Source organism: Passer domesticus, chromosome 4 (assembly GCF_036417665.1).
Source record: "Passer domesticus isolate bPasDom1 chromosome 4, bPasDom1.hap1, whole genome shotgun sequence".
Classification (NCBI taxonomy): Eukaryota; Metazoa; Chordata; class Aves; order Passeriformes; family Passeridae; genus Passer; species Passer domesticus.
The window spans coordinates 66314851-66327375 of record NC_087477.1 but is presented as its reverse complement, the minus strand read 5'-3'; the positions used below and the strand labels follow the sequence as shown (position 1 = coordinate 66327375).

General features: G+C 39.4%; 1 protein-coding gene and 2 long non-coding RNA genes across 3 annotated transcripts in view; all 3 read right to left on the bottom strand.

The window, feature by feature from the left end:
- The window catches only part of PPARGC1A (PPARG coactivator 1 alpha), a 363434-nt gene that overhangs the window by 193642 nt on the left and 157267 nt on the right, over nt 1-12525 (bottom strand). The gene's annotated exons all lie outside the window — the stretch shown is intronic.
- Nucleotides 1-12525, bottom strand: part of LOC135299448 (uncharacterized) — a 93806-nt gene that overhangs the window by 49844 nt on the left and 31437 nt on the right. The gene's annotated exons all lie outside the window — the stretch shown is intronic.
- LOC135300063 (uncharacterized) lies at nt 4451-5097 on the bottom strand. Its single transcript, XR_010361936.1, has 3 exons — nt 5055-5097; nt 4845-4932; nt 4451-4691 (listed from the first exon to the last, which is right to left on the bottom strand). It is a non-coding gene; the product is annotated as an uncharacterized LOC135300063 (long non-coding RNA).

Below are 12525 nucleotides of genomic sequence, written 5' to 3'. Positions count from 1 at the left end.
TACAAATTCTAGTTATTAGTACTTGCATTTAGCTTCAGTGTACTTAGAAATAATTAATCTTTTCAACAACACTTTGATTTAAGCATGTTGTATTATTCACCCTATTTTGCAGGCTGGAAATGAAAATGCTATAGTCTCCAAGGATGCCACAGGCAAAGCTGGGAATGGAGCTTGAGTAGCTACTCCTCACCCACCCACCATCTCACTTTGAAAAAAAACAGAGAAACCTGACTGCCCACTCACTTGAATCTTAAGTTTTGCACCCATCCTGCAAGCAACCATACATTATGCAAAGCAGGCAAGAACTCAGCTCCGGACTTTTAATTTTCCTCCATCTGGGGACCAGTCCTGCTTTTCTGCAATCTCAATGCAAATCAGAAGTGTATCCATTGGAGTCATTAGCATTGCATCAGTCAAATCACCGCCAGCAATATCAAAACTGCAATGTTTTATTTTAATAATGAGGAAATACAAGCATTTTAGAATAGGCTATCATATGCGAGCAATCAGAGGAAGACTTTCAAGGATTTTTAGTGGAGAAATGGGATCATCACTTATCAGTGCTAGAGTCAGCCTTTTTCTTCAAAAAAATAAAAAAAAATCTAAGGGTGCAGAAATATAATCAATTCAAATTAGTATTGATTTCTAAATAATGTGGAATTAAGTTGGACATTTACAAACTGTAAATCACTGTTATTTAGTAAGAATCAGCAACATATGTTACATAGCAATAGACAGAACCACTGATAGATTGGAGACAGGAAATGTGCTTCCATAAACTTGGCTATGGCACTGACATTGTAACCAAGCCCATGTCTTACATTTGAAGTAAAAGGATAGGAGAAGAAAGTGAGGTCTAAGCCAAAACTGACTGCTTCTCAAAGCCTTCTCTAAGCAAAATTAGAACTACATCAAAACCAAACAGAAAATCCAGACAAACTCCCAAGAGGTTGGGCAAAATACTGTGGATTTATTTCAGCTTAATTGAGACCAGAATTTTGCATCATGCCTGTGATGTACTCATACAGGAGTCTCCAGGGAGAGGCAGGGAATAATATCCAATCAGGAAATGGTGGTATAGAGGTGTAAATTGGTGACCTCTATAGGGCTACACAGCTTGACTGTTACTAAGCCAAAAGTAGAGCACAAATCACTGGGACTTTTATTTTCAAGACAATGATGTCTCACGTGTTCAGAGATGGCCTCTTACAATGACCAATTTGAGAGGATTGCAACTATTTTCATTTTACACTTTTTATGTCCCTCTGCTTTCCAAAGCTGATTTCACTTCCTTTTAAAAATTTATGTTGAGAAATACCACTTATAAGCAGCTCTTGTGAATTCGTATCGTGCTGTACAAAGCTTTGTCCAAATACTGGAGGTGATTTAAAGTTCCTCTTGGAACCATCCAAACAGCATGTAAAATCCAAGCCACTTCCAAAATATCTGCCTTTTTTTTTTTTGGTGGAAGAGGAATAAGAATGTCAGTTCATTGAAATATGCAACCAAGAATAATGAAACAGAGGCTCTGAGTGTGTTATCAGCAGTTTGATAATACAGTGCTAGGTGCTACACTTTCCACAGAAAAAAAAAATCAGTATTTCTACGGGAAACTCATTCAAGGCAAGCTTTTCAGGAGCAACTGAAGAATGTACCTCCAATTTCCAAAACAGAGGCAATTTTCTGAAAGTTTGTTGTTTATCTTTGGCTAAAACATGGATAAAAGTGTTTGCAGTCACCTGCATGACAGCTTATTCTGCCCTGGTTTTCCTGTCCCTGAACAAAAGCAGGATACCACTATCTGGCCATCAACGTGTTTCATTAATTCCTGCCTAAAAAGGACCTTGGATTTAGGATGCTGGAGAACTACACAGAACCTTCATAAAGCAAGGGGTAAGTGAAGAAACAGAGCTGCTTATGCATTCATTTCACTGCTTGAAAACTACTGTTAAGGGACAACAGTCATGTCAAACACACATCAAGAGTTGTTATGAAACATCAGGAGGCAAAACTCAGCACTCACTGTGGGGATTTACGTACGTCCCAAATTCCAGCTCAATGACAGTGTCTGCAATCCCAGCCTGTGTCGCAGATTCTTCCCACTTCATAAACTCCTGCAGTACATATGCATGCAAACGTGTGCCTGCATATGAATTACGTATACAGTCCTGTGCTCAGTTTATGTAAGCAAAAAGTGAGCTGAGAGCAATTTGCAGGGGACAAACCACCCTTCCCCTGCTGCCTCTTACAGAGATTCTCACAGAGCAAGTGAGCACTAGGGAAACCAGTGCAAAATATGTTCTGCCTCTGAGCATTTGGCTACTCTCATCTCTTTCTGGAATTAGAGTTATGACCATCTCAAATATCCAGATGAGAGGCCACGGAAAATGTTTTAAAGAAACATAGAGTTATCACTACTTACACATTCCAGACTTCTGTTCAGCTGCAAATACATTAATGCAAGCAAGAAAAGAAGAGTGTGATGTGGGAATGGAGGCTGTCTACAATTTATCACTGCTGTGCAGACATGCCCTGAGAAGAGAGCTGTGCTGAAACCCCAAATATAGGAACATCTATATTAGCAGCAGTTATTTCTGATTTGGTCTGAGGGACTTTCCAAACTCAAGGGGCTCACAATGAAGGACTGGCCAGCCATGAAGAGCCTGCAGTAAAGCTGAAAGGACATGTAAATTGCTCTGATATCCCAACAGACTTCTGCTGTTTCAGGGATGCTATTCTAATCCCAAGAAGCAAGGAGTCCCATTTTCTGCTTTGCTCGCTATTGCAGCAGGTTCCTATTTGGGCTTTATCAGGGGATTTTTATCTGCCAAATTACAGCTGATAATTCAATTTGATGCAATTTCCTAAAAATGCTGAGTCTGAAATGGATCAGATTCTCAGCTGGGAAAAGTTACTACTTCTGAGTAAGATCCAAGCATGAAATGGGTTAAAATTCATAAAAAATAAGAGTATATTCTGTATTTTATTAGGACATTAATAAAGAAAGGCATGCAAAAATTATAGTTTTCTAAAAGGTCAAAAGACATCTCTCTGCTCCTTAGAACATATTTTGCACAATATTGAAAAATGATGAATAACTTGGGGAAATAACTCAACCGTATCTTCTTCGATGCCTAAAAAGACTACCTTTGAGCTGTTTGGGAATTAAACATTTAACAGTAAAAAATGAAAAAGCCTGTCAATACTTTGTGAACCAGCCACATGAGCAAAATCTGTCGAAACTGGCTCTTTGAAATTGCTCCCACTACTAAGTGTTTCACAATTCTCCTTCAAGGTTTTCTTGTGTACAAGTAATTCAAAGCAGTTTTTCTAAAATCAGGTAGTCTTTACTCTTAAGTATCTGTATTATACTATATATATATATATATATATATATATATATATATAATTGTGGAGTTTTTCAAACTCTGTCTTTTCCTCTGCATTCAACTTTGGTCTCTCCTTTCTGCTTTACAGGACTTTTCTCCAGCTCTAAAACCAAAGTATTTTTCCCCATCTAGTCTCAGCATCTTTTTCCAGCCACAGAATGTCTCTTCCCAACTGATCATAGGAGCAACACCAGCCTACTGCTCCAAGGGCCAACGTTCAGCCTTAGAAGTGGAAAGAAGACATACACTTACCACAAGTGAAAAAAAAAAAATCCAAAAGCAAGCTCTAATCTCACTATCTCCAGTTGTTCCCAGTCTGTAGTTTAATTTACTGCTGGGTTAGCAGGGTGTTCCACAATGCCTCTCATAATTACTTTCTCGAGGCTCTAATTCAACTGCAATTACCCACTGCGGAAGTTAACAGAATTGGATCACAGCTCTGCTAAGATCCAGCGAAACCACCTGAGCGAGCAGCTGGCCAGCCCCCAGAGCTTCTGCCCTCACTAAGGTGAATCCAGACCTCACTGACCCATGTGGGGAGATGATCTCCTAAGGGACTCTCTGCCTACCCATCCCAGACATCTTGCCTCCAAGTCCAAAGAATCATTTTTGCAAGAAAGGAAATATTTATGCATAGTTTTTAATGTGGACTAAAGAGTTACACTAACAAAGCAATCCGGCAGAGCTTCCTTTCACACCCACAGCTGACCAGCTGGGTTCATGGCTCACAGCTGGCCAAATGATCTAGATAATTAAAGAAGAAAAAAAACCTCTCTTTGTTGTTCAGGGATTTCAAGTCTGTTTCATCAAGAACATTATGTCCTTGATCTATCTCTGCTCTTTTTTGACTTTTTTTTTTTTTTTAACTGCCAGATTTAAAGGCCGCTATGACTCTATGGAAACTGCCTATCAGCCATCACGGGCCATACCTACATAAAAGAAATGTCAAGACAGGAGGCTCTCTATCGAATGCTCAGTAGAGTTCCCTTTACTCACAAAAGGCCATATACTGTATAGGGCAAACGTTTATGGGCAGCCCTAAAATGCCCACTATGGGACGGGGAGGGTAACAAAGCAGCAAGCGCACTCCTCATTCAAATAACCCATTGCTCTGCCCTGCTCCCCCCGCTCAACCTCAAGCATATGGATCATTGCGTCCACACGACACCCGCTAATGTGCTTTCTGCACCACATGTGGGGGTCTGGCCATGCAGTCAGACCCATCGCAGTCTCCACGGATCCTATGGAATTCAGCAGTGTCAACACCAGTGTCTGCTGAAGCAGCTACTTGTCGGCAAAGGACTGAAAAAGGCAATGGTACGGATTAATTTATCTCTGCAATCTGCTTTGACTGTCACTTTTCTTAATACCCAACACCCCACACAACTTTCAGCACAGGCCCAGGCTTACTGCATTTCAGGAGGACACAAGCTTATGGCACAAAAATGTATTTACTTGATGATTTAGCAAAACCCTCTTCACACATTTTGACTGCAGAAGCAATGTCCAAAAATGTACGCTCTGCTGGCAAACAACAGGAAACCTGCGCACATTAGAAAGCTTTCAATTACAGAGCAATTGCAGGGGGAGGGGAGGAAGAAACTGACTTATGAATTTCCGTGTAAAAAATGTCTTTAGCAGGATGACTTTGCCAGGACAACATACCCTGTAGCTCATCTCCATAGTTAAGTGGTGCAGAATTGTCAAGTAATACCGCGCTGCTAACAACGCTGTCATACAGACGCTGTTTAGTCAGCAACTGCACCTCTGTGACACTCCACACTTGGTGAATGCTTAGGTTCCCAAATGAAATGTGATCCCTTGCTAATGCAAAAGACAGCCTAAACCACATTACCCCCCACGCGCACCCTACTGACCTTAAATTCAGTGCCTTTCAGAATTAACCTTCCTGCAATTGAAAGATTTACCATAATCCCACTTAGCTATTTTCAAAGTGTACAAACTCTCTATGTCGACACTGTTACTGCAGCTGACTGCACAATTTCTTCCAGTTTTCAGAAGGCAAACAATACAGTTTCAGACGCACTTGGCTTCTATCTCCACCACTTGACCTCTCTAATTTAGAGCACAAGCCCCCAGTGTGGCAGTGGAGGTGTCTTTGTTGAGCTCCTGCTCTGTGACAGCTATATACATGCATACATTACTGCTGACATTTAAAAACATTCCTAACAGTTTGTGTGAGTACATGGTAAACAGATGCTATGGGACTTTTTACCCATTATCAGTCATCTCTGAAGACTGCAGTAAAGTGACAGGTTGTTTGAGACTCTTCGGTCTAACAGTGAGAGATTTATTTTTAATAGAATATTGATATTACGGCACAAAATGCCAATTGGTGTTTACGGTTTTTTTCCTCCTAGAGCTGCAGTTTATGGTTTTTTTAAGTTTTTGCAAGCCTCTGTTATATCTACTACTCTATTTTTTTATGAAAAAAAGTTAGAGACTTTTATGAACTCTCTGATTAAAGTACCTCCATCTGAATGTAGATTAAAAGTTCCAACACCTGAGAGCATTAAAACCAATGAATATTTATACAGAAAAACAGCAGATGAATGCACTTTAAATCTTCAATGCAAGTCTAGTCATGGGGTTTATCTTATTTTAGGGCTTACTTTTTATTAAAATGAACTCTTGCATATTTACACTACAGAAATAAATTTTATTTGCAAGCACAATACAGTAAGAATCTTACAAATTGATGGCCTTGGTGAAAAGTAAATGTACTCCTCAAACTAATTTATTTCTTTATCAAGTATATATTTAAGAGGTTTTTCATTGTATGCTGCCAAGACAGTTTGGTGCAGAGTAGGTTCGTTCACTGGATCTGGCTCTGATTTCACAGCTGTGTAAGTCGAGCAGTGTCCATGGAGATATGTTAACCACATCAGGGTAAGGCAGTGCTCTTTTGGCAAGGACCATTGCATATTGTTATCCCTAGACTTCAATACTTGTGTTATACCACATGCACTTGGTTGCTACAACTACAACAACTCACACTGTGCCTTGAAGTGGCCTTCTTTCCTGCCAGAAGACAACCAAAGTGAGCAGGAACCAATCACAAACCAGTTTTTCCCAGAAATGGAATGGGACTGCAAGGTCAGCCTGAACCTGACAACCCTGAGCGCTGGCTCCAAACCTGCCTCACTCAGCACATGTAGTAAAAGTCAACATCATCACTGACCCAAGTCCCATGGCAAGTGAACAGTCTACAGAAAGGGTGCAGTAGTGCAAATGAAGGTGAACAGAGACCTCTGTTCTGCACAGAAAGAGAGCTCCTAGGCTCTCTGCATCCTTCTAGTGGCAAAAATCCCACTAGTTTACTCAAAGATTTGTTCCTCATTTGAATGGGAAGAAATACATGGTTTCAGGGAGCTGCAGCACAACTGAAATGAAACCTTGATGCAGCCCAAGTACCTTTTAGCAAACCCTTTTCTCTTCAGATCTTGTGCTTTGCAAGAAGATTTGTTGCACTGTCTCCAAGCCTATGCTGTTCTATTTTGGTTTTAAATGTAACCTTAGAAATAAATGTTTACAAATCAGCTCATTGTGTCTTTGTTTTGAAGCTTAAAGCTTCACTTTGATTGCTGCCTTTTTGACATTTTGCATAGGAAATATGTTTGCATGTTCACAGCACTATTGAAACAGCAATTAGATCACCATATTCCAGCTGTTACAAGGTTTTGTAATGCATTTTCCAATAAACATTTTGAAGAAAACAAAACTATTTTAGTATGTCAAGCAGATACGTTGAGGTTTTTTTGTTTAGCTTTTTTCCGTCTTACATTTTTCTGCGTGTTACCATACTTTTTTACATTCTTCTATTTAACTTCCTCTAATTCACCCTTTTTATTTTGCAAATAAAAAGGGTCAGGTTTTCAAAAGTAGTAGGTGGTTGGAGGTGTTCTGATTTTGGAGACCTGGGAAGCTGAGCCAAGACAATTTTCAGAAAATCTACCTTTTTGTCTTATGCTACCAAGCACTACAACTGGGACAGCTTTTAAAACACTTGATGTTATTTCTCTGATCTTCTTTAAGCTGGAACATTTTCACCATTTCCAAGAACTGCCCACCTACCCAGCTTCCTTCCATCCTTCCTCAATAATTTTTTTCACTTCAAAAAAGAAAAAATACACTTTTCTTCCCCTGCCTGTTAAAATGAAATGTCCAGCTCCCTTGCCACTGAAGTGATTTCCAGCCGTGCAAGAGAACACGTGCATTACACACCAAGGCAAGCAGCATCCAGGCACGAGGGGCAAAGGCAACCAGCCCTGAGCCTCAGTGGCTGAACAGATCAGACTGAGCCTCTGTTGTGAAAACCTTGGTCACCTTTTCTAACTCAGCTCATGCCAATCAATAAACAAACTCATGATGTACACCAAGCAGCAGCAGTTACCTTGGTGAAAGGCAAACAAGATTTGCAACCTATTGCTTTATGCTTTGGATCAGATAACAATTACAGAAAGTTGGTGTTTTTTTATTATTATTACCTGGTGTTTAATACTTTCTGGTACCCATGATTAAACCCAAGAAAATTTCCTTTGCATTTATTTTATTTTTTTCTGATTCCTGACCTCACATGTCACAATTTTTGCCTTCTCATTTTCTTACATAAGAATGGCTCTGAAAATTTTTATACTTGTTGGTTCATGAAATAAAAAGGATGTCTTGTTCAATCTAAATTTAGTCAACTAATTGCAACTGAGATGGTTGATTTATCTTCTGTGGTTTTCAATTGATCACTTTGAATTTGGTATACTCTAAAGAGATTGATACATTAATTAAATTTTTGGGGTGTTGTATATAATTTTCAGGATCTAACTAGATTCCTTTTCCTGATGGTAAAAATTCTGATAACTACTGGAGGCAGTTACCAAAAGACTTGCCAAAAGACTGTGCAGCTGTGGTGGGAAACAATCCTCCTCACTCAATTCCAGTATTTCAGAGCTGGTAGTCAACTATTTTTGTTGATGGAAGTTGTTACAAATGTAATAGTAGCAGTAGGACAATGAAGACTTGCAAACCTCTTGGGAGGTTTCCTCTGACCTCCAGGTAACTTCCACACTTGCACAGATGCTGGCAGTGATTCCACCCACACAAGAGGCTGGTACACACAGCCCAAAGAAGAGCAAAGCCTAGGTCTGCACAGGCCAGAGTTCATGCCTGCCCGCAGCTTTGAGGGGATTGCCGTTGCTCCGCTCCATCCCATTCAAAGTCTCTCAATTAGAAGTGCAAACATATGAGAGCTGCAGCAAAAGAGTTTATTTTAAGTTTCCCTCTCATCTTTGAGGGAAATGAGCGATTATAAATTCTGCAGCTGCCTGTCTATCACTGGTGGGACAGCACTGAGTTGGGGCCATTTCAACCTCCCTCGGGTTTCAAAATAATTATGCATGATTTTGTCACATCAAGATGAGTTTATTTGCTATTCCCAAGTGTCATGCATGTCCAATGCAACCTTGCAGAGCACTCCAGTGCTAATAACCTAAAAATACTCCTTGTAAAAAGGGTTTGCTCTTCATATATTTCACCCAGTTTGAAACTAGTACTTTAGTTGCCAGTTAAACAAAAGTATTGATTTTTAAATTGCTCTTTTAACCTACAAGGTACTACATGGCCTCCGTTCAGTGTCCCTTTAACTTTATGTTCTTGGATGTACACTTGAATCTGTTAAGGGAAATCTATCACTTGTCCTAAGTTTCACTGGCAAGTGTTAGGAAGTAACAGCTTTTCCTTAGGAATTCTGTCCTGGAAATGCAAAAAGTAACAGTAAGAAAAGTTAAAGCAGGCTAACAGTATATGTTTTACAGTAGATTACAAGGCTCTTTTTGTTGTTCTTACTGTCTAATGAACTCTGTGACAACTCCTATTTACAATATTGTTTAATTACCAATTAGTTATGTAAAATACTCTAAGACACACAGAACAAATGACAATATAACCTAGCAAATGCATAGTAGTGAGGAGACTTTAACTCTTGCATCCTAATTATCTGTACAATGAAAGGAATCAAAATGGTTTCTGCAGCTGGCAGGTACTCCAGGTTGTTTTTCCAATAGCCTGATTATCAGAGTTAAGTGGGAAAAAGTCTGGAGAAGAAAAAGCAAATCTGAAAGGTAACCCATATGCCATTTTAACCTTAGAGGCACCAATATCTTTCAGTCGAATAACACAGAAGAGTAGCAATTAAATTATTTAGGCCATCTTCTGGTCTAAAGGACTACTCTAGATCTACTGAACCAATTTTTTTGTGTCATCTCAACAACAGTCCCTGAATGCTGGGACAGAGCAGAACACAGTCCCTGAGCAGAACACAGTGTTCTCTTGGTTATAAAAGGGATGCGAACTTGATTATGAAATCCAGACAAAGAAGATCTACATAATACAGTCAGTTCAATTCCATCTCTTCCCATGTCCTGCACCTGTACATATTCTTGCAATTTTACTTTTCTGAGCCTTAATATTTAATTAAAAAGAATTGGAGATAGACATCTATCAGGAAGATATCCATAGAGGAGCTTAACAATCCCAGAAAAGGGCCTTAAACTCTGAGAGAAATTGTCAGGACCAGGCTCTAGCAAAATACTGCATCATTAGCCAGGACAGTCTATATAAATGATCAATAATATATTTAGCCCTTTTACTTTCTGAAATTATTGAAAATGAAAACATGACCCATGGAATTTGTACATCCCTAGTCATTGATGCACTGATTGTTGGAACAACTGTGACAAGGAAGCATCACCTGGTGACTAATGCATTCATCTGGAAAGAAAGCAAGCTGCTGCTATTTAACACTCAGAACAAGACAGGCTTTTGATTTTTCTTTGGATGTGCCATTACAGGAACTAGAAAATGCTGAGGCAGGAAACTGTGAGACAGTTCAAGAGAGAAAAGACATTAGAGGACCAGAGGAATTTGACAGAAAATGCATCCCTTGTTCTTGTGTGCTACTGCATGAACATTACACCAGCAGGGCAACCTCTAAAAGGTGAACTATTTCTGTTCAAAATATTTAAGATTAATACAAGTCCAGTGTAGAGGGATAAGTTGCATAAATGCTATTCAGGAACCTCCAAGGAAAGAAATGATGGGTAAAAGGTACGAGAAAGGATCAGATGGACCAATAGATGTGAAACTAAGTCACGAGCAAATTACGAGCAAATACAAAACTGAAGTATGTGAACATTTCCGAAGCCTTCAAATGGAGGAAGTGAATCAGACAGACCTTAAAGCCATCATAACAAATTAGTCTGTCCCAAAAGCGAGGAAAACACTTGATAGCAAATTACCTGAAATAATGAAAAGGGATAGAAAGTTAAGTCACCTATGGGAACAAAACAAAAACCACTTCTAATATCCTTGACACTCCTCTCTTACTGAGATCTCTTCTCCACATCAAGTTCAAGCAATTCATCTTCACTTCAGAAGCTTTGCAGTTTTGACCCTGCCTGCATTTTGATGTCCTGATTGCTGGTACATCTTCCTGCTGCCTTGGCTAGCCCATGTTCTCTATCAATGTCTCTCCATGTCTCTCCTTCCTCCCCTCCTTCAGAAGCAGCATGCCTTCGCCTCTTTTGTGCCACACTCCTCCTCAAAGTCATTCAAAGAACCACAGTAGGAAGCCTTTTTCATAATACACCAGAATAAGACCAAAATCCAGAAAAAAACCTGAACTACCTTTAGACCAAATCTTTGTCTAATCAACTAACACCTTTTAAAGATACAGGACAACCTCCTGCTGTGGGGAATCAAGCTCAGCACCTGCCAGGATTAGGTCCTTTAACTGAAACTTGTCATGTGCTCAGGGATGAGGAAAAGGAAGTTTTGAGCTCTGACTGGCTTAGGAATCCATATGTCTCACTATTAATCCATCAGTACACTATCTGATAAACAACAAAAAAGCAAATGCTCCAGCCGGATCCAAAACACTCCAAAGAAGAAATGAATGGTTTAATTTAGTACTTTCCATTGTACAAAATGAAAAATTCCATAAGAATGCTGTTACAAGAAAGCATTTGCTAATAATGCTTCTTACTCACTTGTTTTGAGAAAAAATTGGCTGTTATTAGAAGAGTTTCAGAGACATGGAACTGCAGTCATATGAATGCAGAGGCTGGAACCTGGCATTAATTTCAGTTTGCTGGTTTACTGCATCTTGTAAGTATCTACAAGAGAGCTGTATTTCTGCACTCACTATTAGAAAACCTATTACAGAAAAGTCATTTAGGATGAACACCCCGCACTCATAGCCATAGGTGTCTTCTTCAGCTAAATTAAAAACCATAGTCTTTTCAGGTCATAAAAATCATCAAAATTTTAGTTACAAATTACACCATAGTAAGTGTCAGCATCTTTTCCACAGATTTAGCATTGTTTGAAGATAAACTGAAACAGATCGGTGCAATACTTAATTGAGCTCTCAACAGCATCATTGATAAAAGAGTATTAGTAGTCTTTGGCAGAGACTTTATTGATAGCTACTAAGATGCCATCCAGCAATGCTTCTAAACAGAGTGGATCAAATGTTCTCTGGTGCCCTAAGGCCTTTTCTATTGCTCTTGTGGCATAAAGAGGCTTAAAGACAGCAGACCTCAACCTCAGGGATATTTCCTGCCTAACAAGATTTCTTAGGTAATAAATAGCTGCAAATACCTCTGTTCCTCAGCATATTAAATACATGAAATAAGAATGATGCTCTATTCTGTGTCTCTCCTGCCTACAGCTCCTAAGGTAGAGGTTCAAGCAAAATTCAGATAGGCTCATGATCTCAGCCACTGGCCAAGCACAGAAGCTACCCTGATCAAAAGAAAATCAGAAGCAACATAGATAGATATTTGTTGCTGCTTCTTTTTGCATACAAAGGGATGGACAAATCAAGTAGTGAGGCTGCAGTCACAACCTGAAGCTCTGCTGTGTCAAAACTCTGCTGTCTGGACAGATTAGGTTGCCAGATACTACTTTGATCCTAAGCCCTCTTGAACACAGTAGGGCCATCAAGAACTGTTCAAGCTAACAGAGGATGAAAATGACCCCAGTGATGTTACTGCTCTCAACAGAACAAGGGCTAAACAGGATGATGAATACCTATTTTTTTTTCCCATAAGATCTCGTATTT